Source organism: Eriocheir sinensis, chromosome 65 (assembly GCF_024679095.1).
Source record: "Eriocheir sinensis breed Jianghai 21 chromosome 65, ASM2467909v1, whole genome shotgun sequence".
NCBI lineage: Eukaryota > Metazoa > Arthropoda > Malacostraca > Decapoda > Varunidae > Eriocheir > Eriocheir sinensis.
This window is the reverse complement of record NC_066573.1, coordinates 10323436-10334942: the sequence shown is the minus strand read 5'-3', so window position 1 is coordinate 10334942 and position 11507 is coordinate 10323436. Positions and strand designations below refer to the sequence as shown.

General features: G+C 46.3%; 1 protein-coding gene and 1 long non-coding RNA gene across 5 annotated transcripts in view; one reads left to right on the top strand and one right to left on the bottom strand.

Annotated features, from left to right (window-relative positions):
* The window catches only part of LOC126987622 (atypical protein kinase C-like), a 107410-nt gene that overhangs the window by 16328 nt on the left and 79575 nt on the right, over positions 1 to 11507 (top strand). The gene's annotated exons all lie outside the window — the stretch shown is intronic.
* Positions 1153 to 3194, bottom strand: LOC126987628 (uncharacterized). The gene is made up of 3 exons (XR_007741059.1): positions 2767 to 3194; positions 2024 to 2171; positions 1153 to 1874 (listed from the first exon to the last, which is right to left on the bottom strand). It is a non-coding gene; the product is annotated as an uncharacterized LOC126987628 (long non-coding RNA).

The window sequence follows — 11507 nt, the reverse complement described above, 5'->3', positions numbered from 1 at the left end:
AAAACTAACATTAACAAACAATGACTGGGAACGAGAGAGAAGATGGCGCCACTATAAACACTTGTCTGCGCCATGACGGGCTGGGGCCGAATACCATCCAGGCCCCTCAAGCAAACCTACCAGCGCTATAGGCATAGACAAAAAAAAAAAAAAAAAAAAAAAAAAAAATTGATGGATCGCTTTCACTAAAAATAGCAATATCATCAATAACATCCTGCCACTCCATGAATGTTAGAGTGTATGATCAATGTATAATATCCTGCCGGTCCTAACGAACGGCACAGAAACTCGGGGCCTAGCAAGAGGTCTAAGTGCCGGTTTCACAGTCCAACACAGTGTCTTCGTAACAGTCCAACACAGTGTCTTCGTAACAGTCCAACACAGTGTCTTCGTAACAGTCCAACACAGTGTCTTCGTAACAGTCCAACACAGTGTCTTCGTAACAGTCCAACACAGTGTCTTCGTAACAGTCCAACACAGTGTCTTCGTAACAGCCCGAACCAAACTATAGAATCCCATACACTCCAAATTGGGGAGGTCTTCGATGCCACACTAAATACACAAGACTTTTCCTGTATAGTTTCATCAAATTTGTGAACTTAAATATAAACACCAGACACTATACAAGGAAATTTCGAAGGCTCTGGTATTGGTTTGGGAGCTTACTAACCCGTCATGGGGAACTGTGAAACTGGCCCCATACTCAATCGTATCGGACTCCCACTACAGCTAAAGACGGTATTAATAGACTCGCTTCTCACATCAACTATTTCCAAAGGTCAAAGAGGGGATCAATCGGGTTCTAATGGGTGTTTCTTTAGGTTCACGGTACAGAAGAAGGGTCAGACTACCACCAGGGTCATAAAACTATCCCTGGAAATGCCCACAACTCCTACGAAAGCCTTGTCAAATATGTGTTCTTGGGCGACGAAATATCTAGTAATACGACCCAAGTAATTCCGAAGGCCACAGAGCAGGTTAGCCGCAAACACTTCGAACTTCGGGTCGTATTCTGAGACATTTCGCCGCCCAAGAACACATATTTGACAAGGCTTTCGTAGGAGTTGTGTGCATTTCCAGGGGTAGTTTTATGACCCTGGTGGTAGTCTGACCCTTCTTCTGTACCATGAACCTGAAGAATCACACATTAAACACGTATTCTGAGACATTTCGCCGCCCAAGAACACATATTTGACAAGGCTTTCGTAGGAGTTGTGGGCATTTCCAGGGGTAGTTTTATGACCCTGGTGGTAGTCTGACCCTTCTTCTGTACCGTGAACCTGAAGAAACACTCATTAAACCCGTATTATGAGACATTTCGCCGCCCAAGAACACATATTTGACAAGGCTTTCGTAGGAGTTGTGGGCATTTCCAGGGGTAGTTTTATGACCCTGGTGGTAGTCTGACCCTTCTTCTGTACCGTGAACCTGAAGAAACACTCATTAAACCCGTATTCTGAGACATTTCGCCGCCCAAGAACACATATTTGACAAGGCTTTCGTAGGAGTTGTGGGCCTTTCCAGGGGTAGTTTTATGACCCTGGTGGTAGTCTGACCCTTCTTCTGTACCATGAACCTGAAGAAACACGCATTAAAACCTGTATTATGAGACATTTCGCCGCCCAAGAACACATATTTGACAAGGCTTTCGTAGGAGTTGTGGGCATTTCCAGGGGTAGTTTTATGACCCTGGTGGTAGTCTGACCCTTCTTCTGTACCGTGAACCTGAAGAAACACTCATTAAAACCTGTATTATGAGACATTTCGCCGCCCAAGAACACATATTTGACAAGGCTTTCGTAGGAGTTGTGGGCATTTCCAGGGGTAGTTTTATGACCCTGGTGGTAGTCTGACCCTTCTTCTGTACCGTGAACCTGAAGAAACACTCATTAAAACCTGTATTCTGAGACATTTCGCCGCCCAAGAACACATATTTGACAAGGCTTTCGTAGGAGTTGTGGGCATTTCCAGGGGTAGTTTTATGACCCTGGTGGTAGTCTGACCCTTCTTCTGTACCATGAACCTGAAGAAACACTCATTAAACCCGTATTCTGAGACATTTCGCCGCCCAAGAACACATATTTGACAAGGCTTTCGTAGGAGTTGTGGGCCTTTCCAGGGGTAGTTTTATGACCCTGGTGGTAGTCTGACCCTTCTTCTGTACCATGAACCTGAAGAAATACTCATTAAAACCTGTATTATGAGACATTTCGCCGCCCAAGAACACATATTTGACAAGGCTTTCGTAGGAGTTGTGGGCATTTCCAGGGGTAGTTTTATGACCCTGGTGGTAGTCTGACCCTTCTTCTGTACCGTGAACCTGAAGAAACACTCATTAAACCCGTATTCTGAGACATTTCGCCGCCCAAGAACACATATTTGACAAGGCTTTCGTAGGAGTTGTGGGCATTTCCTGGGGTAGTTTTGTGACCCTGGTGGTAGTCTGACCCTTCTTCTGTACCATGAACCTGAAGAAACACTCATTAAAACCTGTATTCTGAGACATTTCGCCGCCCAAGAACACATATTTGACAAGGCTTTCGTAGGAGTTGTGGGCATTTCCAGGGGTAGTTTTATGACCCTGGTGGTAGTCTGACCCTTCTTCTGTACCGTGAACCTGAAGAAACACTCATTAAAACCTGTATTATGAGACATTTCGCCGCCCAAGAACACATATTTGACAAGGCTTTCGTAGGAGTTGTGGGCGTTTCCAGGGGTAATTTTATGACCCTGGTGGTAGTCTGACCCTTCTTCTGTACCATGAACCTGAAGAAACACTCATTAAAACCTGTATTATGAGACATTTCGCCGCCCAAGAACACATATTTGACAAGGCTTTCGTAGGAGTTGTGGGCATTTCCAGGGGTAGTTTTATGACCCTGGTGGTAGTCTGACCCTTCTTCTGTACCATGAACCTGAAGAAACACTCATTAAAACCCGTATTATGAGACATTTCGCCGCCCAAGAACACATATTTGACAAGGCTTTCGTAGGAGTTGTGGGCATTTCCAGGGGTAGTTTTATGACCCTGGTGGTAGTCTGACCCTTCTTCTGTACCATGAACCTAAAGAAACACGCTTTAGAACCCGACTGGTCCCCTCTTTGACCTTTAGAAATAGCTGATGTGTTATGGCAAAGTGTCTTGTAAAACCAGCCGAACGTTCATCACCAGCACCGCCAACGCCTCTCCGCTAAACGTGTAGCGTCATGTTTGCTTGTCGGGATTTCATGGGTGGTTTTCTAGTGCAGGGGTTGGGCAAAACTATCTCTGGAATCACGAATTAGTCCATAAATATCCCAGCAACTTTTACGAGGGTCATTTCATCCAGGCGAACTGAGGTACCGATGTGTTTAAAAATGGCCGTTGAGAGAAAGCTTAGAAACGCAAAGAGGAATGGAGAGAAAAAGCTGGTTATAACATACAGAGACAGGAAGCGAGTGATTAGACGCAGATAAAGGATGAAGATATTTGAATGACATTGAGTTACACCTTGACTGCGGATTTCCTACAAGAAGACATCACCAAGCTACAGGAATGGAACAAAAAGTGGCTGCTACAATTCAATGAAGAAAATAATGTCCTGCATTTAGGAGCGGATATCCAGCACACCAATACCACATGGGAAACACTCCACTATCCACCACAGAGGCAGAGAAAGACCTGGGACTATATGTTACCAGGCTACCAGTGAAGGGATATCCAGCACACCAATACCACATGGGAAACACTCCACTATCCACCACAGAGGCAGAGAAAGACCTGGGACTATATTTTACCAGGCTACCAGTGAAGGGATATCCAGCACACCAATACCACATGGGAAACACTCCACTATCCACCACAGAGGCACCACCTGGGACTATATTTTTACCAGGCTACCAGTGAAGGCAAAATCCGTGCCAATCGCAGCGGACGGGTTAAGAGAAAGAAGGGGACTTGGGCAGGTGATATCATGCGTAGAACTGATAAGATGAAGAACCAAAGTAGCAAAGTGGTAACCTAGAAATTGGAGAAGGGTCGGCAGACAGGACCAGGTGGCGAGATGGAATTTGATGATTTGCCGTAGCAGGATTGAGTACACTGATTGCAGACAGTGAGAGATTGCTATGCTGTCAGTCACTTAAAAGCAGTCAGTCAGTCAGTCAGTCAGTCACCGGATACGCTGAACACACCACGTTACGCATGTTTTGCCTTTCTCTCTCTCTCTCTCTCTCTCTCTCTCTCTCTCTCTCTCTCTCTCTCTCTCTCTCTCTCTCTCTCTCTCTCTCTCTCTCTCTCTCTCTCTCTCTCTCTCTCTCTCTCTCTCTCTCTCTCTCTCTCTCTCTCTCTCTCTCAGTTATTCATCCATTTTTCATTGCCTGTCTGTCCATTCATTTACCCATCTGTGTGCCTATCCCCTTACACACACACACACACACACACACACACACACACACACACACACACACACCACTTAACCATCATTTACCTGTATATCTTCCCCTTATCTTCCCCATCTTTCTCCGCCTTGGTCTTCCCTTTCTCTCATTAACATCTCTGCTTCACCTCCTCCATACCTACCAACCTGATTACCTTTACCTGTCTACCTATCTACCTGGCTTTTTTTTTTATCTGCCTCTCTCTACCTTCTTGTTTTTACGCCTGCCTCTGTCGCCACTAATGTATCTACCTGTCTACCCCTCTTTGTCTGTCTGTCTTCTCTAACTTCTTACCTATTCATGTATTTTCCTACTTATCTACTTACCTATCTACCTACCTTCCTACCTTACCTAACTAACTAACCAACTGCAAAAATAGGAATAAGAAAAAAAAAATGTAAGTACCTCCCCACTCACTTTCCTACCCACCTACCTACCCACCTACCTACCTTTCTTACCCACCAATCATCACCCCTTAACACTTACCCACCACCACTTAGGCACCTGTCTCCAGCGGTGTACCAGTCGAGTGCCAGTCTCTGATGAACTGTAAGAGGCCGACTGGGAGGCACTGATGAATGGCCCTTATGAATTTTTGATTGGCATTGTGCGTTGGCTTTGGTGGTGGTGGTGATGGTGATGGTGGTAGTGATCGGTGGGGTGGGGGTGAGGGTCGCAATGGTAGGGATTATACTAGCGATGGTGGTGGTGATTGTATAGTGGAAATGGTGGTAGCAATAGTGGTGATTGTGGTGGTTTTGGTGGTGTAAGAATTTTAACCCCGTTTCATGGTGGTAGATTAAAGTCAGTGAGTGATTTCTGCTGTGGTGGTGGTGGAGTGATATTGGTGGTGGGGTAACATTGGTGGTGATTGGTGGAAGGAGTGGTGGAAGCAGAAGGTGGTGGTGGTGGTGGTGGTGGATAAGAGTGTTAATGATCGCTATGGTTGAGGGTATATAAACTTATGATGAAAGTGTGGTGGTGGTGATGATAGCGACGATGTGGTGATGGTGGTGACAGTGGTGGTGAACAAGTGGAGTTAGAAAATCGTTATGAGGATGAGGGTGTATAGTGGTGGAGGTGGAGGAGGTGGAGGTGGTGGTAGTGAGCAAGACGGTAACGGTAGTATGGTATTGATTATGTGGTTTTGTGTGGACATTAGCGGTGACTACTACTACTACTACTACTACTACTACTACTACTACTACTACTACTACTACTACTACTACTACTACTACTACTACTGCTACCCCCTTTCCTATCATCTTCTCTACAACCACACAACGTCTCCATCTTTTTCCTCCGCTCTCCTTCTAATATTTTTTCCATACCTTAATTCTCTTCATCAGTCTCTTCTTCCCCCTCTCATCCCTTCCTCCTCCTCCCCTTCTGGTTTTATGTTTCCCTACTTCCCTTCTTCATTAATCTCCCCAGTCTCCTCCTTTCCTTCTTCCCCTTCCATATCTTTTACTCCTTGATTCCCTTTTCTTCCCTTTCTTTTCCCATCCTCTTTATTCCATCCTCATCCTTCTCTTCCCTTTCTCATCCTGTCCTTCTCCTCCCCTTCCATTTCTTTCCCCATACCCTTGATCCTTTCCTCCCCTTATCGTCCCTTCCTTCCTCTCTAGTATTTCTTCTACCACTCCCTTAATCCCCTCTTCATCCGCCTTTCCTCCCCATTCTCATCAGTAACCCAGCACCTGACAGGGATAATAGGAGCTCCCTCTCTCACCTCACCTCACCTCGCCTCACCTGCCTCATTACCTGTCCGTGAGGTGAAACAGGTGTGTATAGGGGACTCCACTCTCCCTGGTGTTGTTTTGGTTTCTTTTGGTTAAGTTTTGAGTCGATTGAGTTTGCGTGGTTTTCTGTTTCATGTTTCTGTTTGTGGTCTTTTCTTTCTGTCTCTTCGTACCTCGTTTGCCTTTTCTATCCCCTTCCTTTCCTTCCCTTCCCATCCCTTCCCCTTCCCATCCCTCTTAACTTTTTCCCTTCCCTTTCCTTCAGTTACTATCCCTTCCTTCCTTCCCCTCCCTTTCCCTTCCTTTCTCTTTATCCTTTTTGCCCTCCCTACCTCTTCCCTTCCGTTACATTCCCTTTTCTACCCTTTCCTTCTCCTTTCTCCCTACCCCTTTTGCCTTCTCTACTTCATCCCTTCCCTTCTCCCATCTCTTTACCTCATTTCCGACCCCTTCCTCCAGTTGCATTCCCTTCCCTTCCCTCTCCTTCCCTTCCCTTTCTTTACTTATCCTTTCCGTTCCATCCCCTCTCCTTCCCTTCCCTTTCTTTACCTACCTCTCCTTCCCTTCCCTTTCTTTACTTACCCTTTCCGTTCCATTCCCTCTCCTTCCCTTCCCTCTCCTTCCCTTCCCTTTCTTTACTTACCCTTTCCGTTCCATCCCCTCTCCTTCCCTTCCCTCTCCTTCCCTTCCCTTTCTTTACTTACCCTTTCCGTTCCATCCCCTCTCCTTCCCTTCCCTCTCCTTCCCTTCCCTTTCTTTACTTACCCTTTCCGTTCCATCCCCTCTCCTTCCCTTCCCTTTCTTTACCTACCTCTCCTTCCCTGATCCATTTTTCTTTGCGTTTTTTTTTTTCATTGTTAATTGTTGTCTTTGTTTTTTTCTAATGGTGTTAAAAAAAAATTGAAACGAAACTCCTATGACCTCTCTTTTTGGACACTCCTTTGACCTCTATTCAGGAGCAGCGAGTAGCGGGCTTTTTTTTACATATTCTTCTTTACTCCGTTTACTCCAGTTCCATTCCTTTCCCCTGCCCTTCCCTTCCTCTCCTATCCTTCCCCTCCCCTCCCTCCCCAATTGGTCTGTAACTTAACCTAACTCCTGCATCTGTAAAGTGAAGGATTTATTTATCCCGCCCAATCTCTCTCTCTCTCTCTCTCTCTCTCTCTCTCTGGTTTATTTATTTTTTGATATTGCGATTTTTTTTTTGTCCCATCCATCGTGCCCCGTGTGTGTGTGTGTGTGTGTGTGTGTGTGTGTGTGTGTGTGTGTGTGTGTGTGTTTGCGCCAGTGGATTTGAGGGATTTGTTGAGTTGTTTGGATCTGGAGGAGGAGGAGGAGGAGGAGGAGGAGAAGGAAGAAGAGGAGAAGGAGGAGGAGGAGGAGAACACATCTGTATCTTCTCTATTTTTGTCGTGTGTGTGTGTGTGAGAGAGAGAGAGAGAGAGAGAGAGAGAGAGAGAGAGAGACCTTTTCTTTTTTACTTATTGTTTGAAATGAGACTAGTTGGTGGATATGGTGGTGGTGGGGAAAGGGGAGGGGGGTGGAGGGAGGGAGGAGGGGGAATAGAAGATTGAGAGTGGAGATAGAGAGAGGGAGAGGAGATAAAAGTGGAGAGAAGGAGGCGGAGGAGAGGTTAGAATAGGGGAATAAGAAGTGGAGGGAAAAAAAGGAGGAGGAGGAGGAGGGAAAATAAAAGAAGAGAGAGGAAATTGAGGAGGTGGAGAAGGAGGGAAAAAGAGGAGTTCGCATGGGATAGAAGACAACTCATAGGAGGAGGAGGAGGAGGAGGAGGAAGAGGAGGAGGAAGAAGAGCAGAGAGGAGGAGGAGGAGGAGGTAAGAAGAGAAACGGAATCGAGGAGGAGGAGGAGGAGGAGGAAGAAGAGCAGAGAGGAGGAGGAGGAGGTAAGAAGAGAAACGGAATCGAGGAGGAGGAGGAGGAGGAGGAGGAAGAAGAAGAGCAGAGAGGAGGAGGAGGAGGAGGTTAGAAGAGAAACGAAATCGAGGAGGAGGAGGAGGAGGAGGAGGAAGAAGAGCAGAGAGGAGGAGGAGGAGGAGGTTAGAAGAGAAACGAAATCGAGGAGGAGGAGGAGGAGGAGGAGGAGGAAGAAGAGCAGAGAGGAGGAGGAGGAGGAGGTTAGAAGAGAAACGAAATCGAGGAAACATGGAAACATGGAAGCGCAGGCAACAGAAAGCCTATTGGCTCATTACGAGGTTGCCCGCTTTGGTGATTTAATCTGCTCGACAGCCTGGGGCCTGGGGAGCAGATGAAAGCACCTCGACATTGAGGAGCAGATGAAAGCGCCTCGATATTGAGGAGCAGATGAAAGCAACTCAATATTCAGTTTACTCCCGACGCAGCGAAGTGACGGTCGATTCTATATTTGAAGGAGTTGATAGTATTCGCATTTACTACTTCTGAAGGAAGATTGTTCCAGTGACGGATGACTCGGTTTGAAAAGAAACTCCTTCCGATGTCTGTGTTACATCGACTAGACTGAATGGGTAAACCGTTATTTCTAGTTCTTAGGTTGGTTTGCAATTCAAAGAAATTGGAGTAATCGACGTTATTGAATTTTTTAGATACTTGAAGACTTGAATCATATCTCCTCGTAGGCGTCTTTTCTCCAATGTAAAGAGATTGAGTCGCTTGAGTCGTTCCTCGTACGGTTGAGCCCTTAAGGTTGGTATCATTTTCGTGGCGCGTCGTTGAATCCTTTCCAGTAAATCAATGTCCTTTCTGTAATTAGGAGACCAGAACTGTACTGCATACTCGAGGTGCGGTCTTACCATGGAATTATACAAGGATAGCATCACGTCTGGCGTTTTACACTCGAAGTTCCTCGCTATGAACCCGAGCATAGTGTTGGCTTTGTTGTATGCTTTTTACAGTGATTCGCGTGTTTCAGGTCACTGCTGATAGTGACTCAAGATCCTTTTCCTCCTGCATCGCTTGCAGAGGTCTCCCATTCATGATGTATGTGTGTTTACTATTTCTGGACCCAATGTGCATGACTTTGCATTTGTCAACATTAAAGGACATTTGCCATTTTCCGACCATTCGATAATGTGATTGAGGTCTTTCTGAATGATTTCGCAGTCGGTCTTTGTGAGGGCCTTTCCCCCCACCTTAGTGTCATCAGCAAATTTCGATATTGTGGATTTCAGTCCTGATTCGAGGTCGTTGATATATATGATGAAGAGAATGGGTCCCAGCACTGACCCTTGAGGCACTCCACTAGTGACTGGAAGCCAATCGGAAGGCTGTCCGTTGAGTAGTACTCGTTGTTTTCTGTCGGTGAGCCAATCTCTTATCCACGCGATCAGATTGGCTCCAATGCCCGCCGAGTGCAGTTTTTAAGGAGTCGCTCGTGCGGTACCTTGTCGAAGGCTTTCTGAAAGTCCAGGTATATAACATCACTGGGGATGTGGGCATCCCAGTTCTTATATATACCTTGGAAGAAGTCTAATAAATTCGTTAGGCAGGAGCGCTTGTTTCTGAAGCCATGCTGGGTGTCGGAGATTACATTATTGTCTTCTAGAAACTTAACAAGTTTGTCTCTAATAATCTTTTCGAGTATTTTTCCTGCCACTGATGTCAAACTTATGGGCCTGTAGTTTAATGCAACGCTTTTGTCTCCTTTTTGAAAATTGGTGTTACGTTCGCCATCTTCCAGTCTTCCGGGACCTTTTTCAATTGAACAGACTGGTTGAATATGTTAGTGAGTGGCTGAAGTATTTGTTGTTTAAGCTCTTTTAATAACCGCGGGGACAAACCGTCAGGTCCTGTTGACTTGTTCGTGTCGAGTTTATCCAAATACTCTTTCACTTCTTGGTCGCATATTGAGTCAATTTTCAGGGGCGTGATTCTCCTCGGCTGGTCAGGGTTCTCGGGCATGGTTTCGATGTTTTCGACTGTGAATACGGATGCGAAGTTACTGTTGAGGATTCTGGCCATCTGTTTACTGTCCTGAGTTGCAGCTCCAGTCTCGTCTGTCAGGGGACCAATATTGGATTTTACTTTCTTTTCGATCTGATGTATGTGAAGAATTATTTTGAGTTTGTCTTGATGTCACGCGCTATTTGTTTTTCGTAGTTGCGTTTACTACTCCGAATAAGGGTGCGACAAGCTCTGAGGCTGTTGTGGTACTGAGTACGGGCTTCGGCCGTGTCATTCTCTTTCATTAGGTTATAATTCCTTTTTTTTAAGTTTACCGCCCTTTTATTTCTCTGGTCATCCACGGTGGATCTACGGCACCATTTACTCGCCTGGGTTTCGTCGGCACTGTAGCCTTTTCTACTCCCAAAGCTTATCTTTGAAGTTGTTCCACACGTTGTCGATTGTATTGTCGGTTAGGTGAAGTTGGTCCCAGGTCGCGGAGGAAGCAGCTCACGGGCTAGGTTGAAATTTGCTTTTTGTAGTCTGGTATCACTGACGGATTGTCTACGAGTTTGTGACTTATGTTGACATTGAAACGGATTAAGTGGTGATCGCAACCGTTAATTTTTCACCAACGTCACAGTCGCGAATGAGGTCGGGGTCGCTTACTAATACCAGATCCAGCAGATTGTTTTCTCTTGTTGGTTGAGTTACAACTTGAGTGAGGAACGAATCCTCCACCATTTCTATAAGCCTGTTACCCTCTTGATCTCCAGTCAATTGTCCCCAGTCAATGTTAGGGCAATTAAAGTCCCCAATTATTATTGCTTGTTTACTTTGTGTTAAAGAGTGAAGCTCTTCGTACAGGGCAGTGTCATCGGCTGCTTGTTGTTTTGGAGGCCTGTATACGATCGCAAGTGTTAGTTTCTTATTATTCGCAGTTATTTCCACATAGACGGGGGAGGAGGAGGAGGAGGAGGAGGAGGAGGGCGGGAAAGAAAAGCTCGCGTGAGGTAGAAGACAACTATATGAGAAGGCAGAGGAGGAGGAGGAGGAGGAGGAGGAAGAGCAGAGAGGAGGAGGAGGGGGTGGTAGGGGTGTTGCGTGTGATGAAGGTGAGGGGGGTGAGGTCAGGTGTGTTGCAGGTGTGTTGTGAGCGTGTGTTGTGAGCGTGTTGCTGTGCTTCAATGGACGGGCCGCCAGCTGGGCATGACTCATAGACCAGGAGGAGGAGGAGGAGGAGGAGGAGGAGGAGGAGGTAGGGGGAGGTAGAAGTGTAGCTCGGTAAACCCCCTCTCTTCCCCTCACCTACCTCCTCCTCCTACTACTACTACTACTACTACTACTACTACTACATCTACTCCCCCCCTCTTTCTCCTCCTCCTCCTCCTCCTCCTCCTGCTCTGCCGGCACTGTCCTCCCTTCCTCCCTCTCTTCTCTTTCTCCTCCATTTGTTCCTTGCTCCAGC